Below are 6,295 nucleotides of genomic sequence, written 5' to 3'. Positions count from 1 at the left end.
TGAACCTGCTTTGACACTAACAATGGGGCAGCCTCCTTCACTGCATTTGAGGTCAGCACTTGAGGTCAGCAGGATAGGTTAGGAGGTGCAGGGAAGGACAAGTGGCACACACAGTTCTGCTCCCACTCCACCCCTCAGTGTCTGTGGTGCCACTCGGCTTGTGATAGGGCCAGCCTTGGTCCTTGGTTTGAAATCTTTGCTCAGCCGCAGGCTATGATAAGCCCTTGATTCCTCTGCTCCAGTGATTTAGTTTGCCGGTTCCATGCTCTTGTCTCCAGGATGACTTAAGCAATGTACTCCATTGCCTTCAAGGACCATGAAAACATTGGGGAATGCTGCCACATATAGCACATGCACGTAGCCAATTTGTTGGTGAAAGCACATGCTCCATAGGGCTCTAGCCCCAGGAACTGATGGTGTATTTGCATACAGAGAAACACTTTGGGTAAACAAATCTCATTTTGTTTCCTCCTGATCCCAACTTGTACAGTCCTTTAAGGCCCCTAACACACCACCCGTCAGGATTTATCAGACAGTATTGAAGTAGAATTAGTTACTGAAAAGATTTACCACACTGAGCTGCATTGAAATTCATGGTGTGGTAATTTCTTGCTGGCAGGTAGCATAATTGCTATGTTTGCAAGGAATACACATTAAAGCAGGCTGGGCAAACATTTTCCTATGAAAGGCCACTAATCCATGAGAAAACTCAGATGGGCCTGTGTCTGATTGTGGGCTGAGCCAAATCCAATGGAGGGTCAAATCAGAACCTCCCTCCCTCCCTCTGTCTCTCTCCCTCTCCCTCTCCTCCACAATCATTGAGGCTACATTGAGGCTTGACAGGCATATGTCAGGAATGTTTTGATGGTGTTTCCTGCTTGGCAGGGGGTTGGACTGGATGACCCTTGTGGTCTCTTCCAACTCTATGATTCTATGATCATCTCTCTCCCTCTCTGAGCTTCGCAGTCATTCACCTCTCCATCTGTTTCAGTCCCCTCCTCCCATTTCCCCCTTCCATTAACACAAGTCTGACCTGATTCCCTGCTGAGGACTCATGAATTCAGGCTGGGGGATTCCAAAGGTTCCCATCACAGTATGAAAGGAGGCACTTGGGTCTCCCCTCAACAGCAGGTATCAAAACTTCCAATTGCTGTCAGATTTACCACTACAGGACATTTTAGTGTTTGTCTTGGGCCCTCATGAACTATTTGGGGAAATTCTACTTCTTCTCATCCTCTTTCTACCCCCACCCCCTTTTTCTTTTTTGGATAGGTGGGTGAGAAAGTAAATTTTAAGCTGCTTTGAGCCTTAGGGTTGGAGCCTTAGGATATAAATCAAAGGAAATGATAAATAAATTGAAAACAAACCATGTATCATGTAATAAGAAAATGGGAGGAATTTCCAGCAGATAATGGCCTATTGGAACCAGCCCTAACCAGCCCCTATATCATCTTCCGAAGAAGACAAAGGCAAAACTAGCTTCCCACTTCCTGGCTTTTTAAATCCAAAGGAGAAGAGCTCGAGATAGAAATGGATGAGCTGCAGGCTGACAGGTTAAATATATGTTTATCAAAACCCCGACCAAGCAGACACCCACATGGGAAGCCTCCCAGCATCTGCCTGGGAAAGAAGGCAGCAATTGCTGAGGTAAACACTGCCGACAGGATGATAGATAGCTAAGCTGTTGGGCGGGAGAGCTGAACCGATGCAGGTGGACGGGGGTGGGGGGTCAGTGAGGGAAAAGGCGTACGGAATCCCCCCCCCCAAAAAAGATAGGGCAGTGAATGAGGTTGCTGGGTGGGCCACGATCTGAACCCTTGGGAAATTAAAGATGTAAATCCTACAAGATCTATAATTCAACACAATCCGCCCACAGTCTACCAGCCAGCCAGGAACGTGCACTGCAGGGAGATTTGGCAGGGCTCAGCCTTGTGAAGATTGTCTTTTGCTCGCTCTTCAGTTTCAAGGCATTACAGCAGGCCCAAGCAACTTCACAGGCATCCTGCTGATAGGGTTGTTGCCAGACTCAACAGAGGACAGGACTTCTGTGCCTTTAATTGCCCGGCTCTCTTTTGAGTCTGGAAACCTTAAAGAGAAACCAGCAGACCCTTTGCTTCAAAATTTCAGGGGAAAACCGCAGTGGCATTTTCTTCTAGCAACTGGAGCTGGTGGGGCTTGGTTAAGTAAGTGTTGCTACACATGGTCAGGAGAAAGCGCTCCAGAAGCCTGGATGGGCTCCTACTCGGGATCCACAAATGGGACGAAATTCATAGGTTTCCTCTCAGGCAGAGCTCTGGGAGGTGAAACACTGGATAGGCGTGGGGGGTGAGGTCTTGGGGGTGCTGCTTCTGCCCCTCCCCAGCTCCTGCCCGCCACCCCACCACCACCACTCCCTGGGGCACAGGCGGCGGCGTGACAACCCCCTCCTGCTCCTTGGGCCGCTGGGCAGCAGCAGGAGCGCCGGCAACGGGCTGTCGCCAGGCAGCGGAGGAGGAGGTCCCCCAGAGCCTCACAAGCGACGCTGCGGCCACCACATTGGTGGCGTCTTCTGTGTGCAGCGGCTCCTGGGGCTACGAGGTGGTCCGCAAGTTGGGCCCCGAGTTCTAAATTCTGGGAAAGGGAGGGGGCGCCAGAGGGAGCTTTGCGCCACAGCGCCGGATGTGCTTAAGACGGCCGGCCCTGAGCACAACGTGCCCCCTCACCCTATACACCTGCCACCCCTACCATCACTGATGGAATTCAGCACTACAAGATATGATGATAGCCCCCAGCTGACATACCTTTTGAAAAGAATTAGGTACATTAACATGGAGGACTAGTCTATTGATCACTGTTAGCCATAATAGCTAAATAGAGCTTCCATGTTCAGAGGCTGTATATCTCCAATTACCAGGGAAAACAGGAAGGGGTGGCTGTTCCCTCCTGGCCTTTCTTCTTAGCGGCCAGAGGCCAGAGGCAGCTTAGAAGATGTAGGAATCTCAAACCTGGGACCTTCTGCATGCAAATCAGATGCTGTACTTCTAAGCCATGATCCATTCCTGCTGGACTTCAGCTCCCATCAGGCCCAGGCAGTGCAGCCAGTGGTCAGGGATGATGGGAGCTGTAGTCCAGCACATTCTGGAGGGCCACAGATGCCCTGCTCCTGGACTGAATAGGCTCTTCGTCTCATCTGATCAGTCCGTGTTATGTTCTTAAACAAGTGTTAGCACACTTCGCAATTTGTCTCTCAGCCAGGCATGCCAGCAGAAACCGCCTCCTCTCTTCCTATTAGTTTTCACACTTCAGGCTAATTTTAGAGTAATATTTACGAATGAACATGAAATATTTACCCCCACTCAGCGCGCTGCGGCACTCGAGTGCAACAGAAGCGTGAAACAGGGAGGAGGTGGTGTTTCGCCACATCACTGTCAGCTGGGGAAATTGTTCTCAACCTGCTCATGATGAATGCGTCACTTAGTTTCTTTTTAAAAAAATGAATGGGTGATTTTTGGATGCAAGTTCAGTTGTGCCTTCTCCCCATAGCAATTTGAGACAGAGTTTAATTTGAGGCAGGGTTCTTTTAAAGTGGCAGAACAGAGAATTAGCAATGAGCTCCTCTGAGCATGTGCAGAGAACACCAAGAGGCACTAGCCATCAAAGCTGTGTGTTCAGATAAAAGCCTGACTCAGGTTTCCATGCAGGCTTGAGGTTTAGCTCTGCCTGCCTGCCTGCCTGCCTCTCTTCTAAATGTAGGAAGAACTCTGCAGGATCCGATCACAGGTCCTTTGAAGGCCAGCATCCTGTTTCCCAGATCGGCCAATCAGATGCTTCTGGGAAGTCCACAAGCAGGGTAGAAAAGCACCCACCACCATTCCCTTTCAACTGGCATTCAGCCATTGGCCAAGGCTCGTTGGCCCCCCTCAATCTCTTTTTTGAGCCCCCCCCCCATTGTTCAGGCTGAATGCAAAGCTCCCTCCCTCCCTCTATTTCTGTAATTAATTACTAATTAGAGTTCATTAGGAGACTACAGCAGATATCACCCACATGTAACTTCTATTTCAAAATGGAGACTTGCGTCCCAAGTAGCACTTACTCTCTTGTTCCGTTAATGAAAGGATTTGCTCACAATGGAACGTTCCTTTGTCTCCTCCCTGTTCCTCCAAATATGTTCTTAGGCTTTCCTCAACCTCTGGACCAGATTTAGGGAGGCCATGGGATGTGCCGGGGGGGGGGGAGTTTCATTGCACAAACTTAAATCCTTGCATTAACAGAATAAAGGCATCGTTTACTGCCCTCATTCAAAACGAGTGATGCTGCTGCAACTTACAATTGGTCAATTGGTTAGTGAAATCCAGCAGATTCATAATTATCGAATATATCACATCTTGACTTCATTCCAACAAACAGTCACATTTTCACAATCAAACTGAGATTGTTTATGAATTAATTTGATGTTCTGCCCCTGTTTTTAATAAAGTTTAGTAAAGTTACAGCAATATGCGGAGGTGTGAGGGATTTAAAATAATTCATTTTCCCCAACTTCCTTAGAGGTAAAGGAATCTGTCAGGGGTAGGAAAGTCCACACACTTTCCACTGGCTCCACCACCGGGGGCAGAGGGCAGGTGGGGGCGGGGTGCCCAGCACGGGTGGTGGTGGTGAAACCATCATAGCACCCTCCAGATCGCACGCTGCCCAGGGGGAACGCCCCTCTCTTGCTATGCCCCTGACACTTTCTGATCAGGACTAGAAACGGTACTGAGTAGGGGGCGAGGAGATGGCTGCCTTGCATAACGAGCCCTTGGACTTTATCATATTCCTATAGACTTAAACTGAAACCTAGTTCAAAATCTTGGGAACCATTCCATCAGTGCAAGCACTTCAGCTTGCCAGATGGAATAATCCCCCCTTTTCTATCCCTCTCCTGACTCTTCTGCAGAGCCAATTGGGGTAGGAGGGCAGGGAGAAGCAAGCAGGGAAAGCCCCATTGTGCTAATGGAAGTCCTCGCATGGGCTACTGGGGCTCATTTGTTCAAAACGGCCCCTTAAAGAATCACAGAATTATAGAATTGTAGAGTTGAAAGGGGCCACGAGGGTCATCTAGTCCAACCCCCTGCAATGCAGTAATCATTTGCCAATGTGGGGCTCAAACCCACGACCCTGAGATTAAGAGTCTCCTACTCTACTGACGGGGCTACCTGAGTAACAGAGAATTTCCAAATGAATTTATAAATGCTAGATTTGTACCTCACTGAGCAAATGACAAACTGTGATGGAATCATTTTGCCCATAATAAATAATAATAATAATAATTTATTATTTATACCCCGCCCATCTGGCCGGGTCTCCCCAGCCACTCTGGGCGGCTTCCAACAGAAAAATAAAACACAATAATCTATTAAACATTAAAAGCCTCCCTGAAAAGCCTTCAGATGTCTTCTAAAAGTCTGGTAGTTGTTTTCCTCTTTGACATCTGTTGGGAGGGCGTTCCACAGGGCAGGCGCCACCACCGAGAAGGCCCTCTGCCTAGTTCCCTGCAACTTGGCTTCTCGCAACGAGGGAACCGCCTGAAGGCCCTCGGTGCTGGACCTCAGTGTCTGGGCAGAATGATGGAGGTGGAGACGCTCCTTCAGGTCTCCATCACTGCTCCATCACTGCTCATAAGAGCTCCATCACTGCTCATAATGCTATAGAACAGTGATGGGCAACCTGTGGGTCCTCCAGATGCACCTGGAATACAGCCCTCATTATCCCTGGCCACTGGCCATGCTGGCTGGGGCTGATGGGAATTGGAGTCCAATGACACCTGGAGGTTCAGTCAGTCTTGTTCTAGCTCCACAAAGATGAAAGAGACCTCTCCAAGGGCTTGCTCACGGGACCCAGGGACCAAAAAACCCCTCATCATCCCATCACCAAAATATGGGAGGAAAGATACACAGAAAGAATACTTTTAAGGGAATCTTTCACCTCTCTTTTATGCTAGGATATATTTAGTTATAGGTAGGTAAGGACGCGGGTGGCGCTGTGGTCTAAACCACAGAGCCTAGGGCTTGCCAATCAGAAGGTCGGCGGTTTGAATCCCTGCGACGGGGTGAGGAGCTCCTGTTGCTCGGTCCCAGCTCCTGCCAACCTAGCAGTTCGAAAGCACGTCAAAGTGCAAGTAGATAAATAGGTACCACTCCGGTGGGAAGGTAAACAGTGTTTCCATGCGCTGCTCTGGTTTGCCAGAAGCGGCTTAGTCATGCTGGCCACATGACCCGGAAGCTGTATGCCGGCTCCCTTGGCCAGTAAAGCGAGATGAGCGCCGCAACCCCAGAGA

This window comes from Zootoca vivipara, chromosome 2 (assembly GCF_965207765.1).
Source record: "Zootoca vivipara chromosome 2, rZooViv2.hap1.1, whole genome shotgun sequence".
Lineage (NCBI taxonomy): Eukaryota > Metazoa > Chordata > Lepidosauria > Squamata > Lacertidae > Zootoca > Zootoca vivipara.
Note: the sequence above shows the minus strand (reverse complement) of the source record.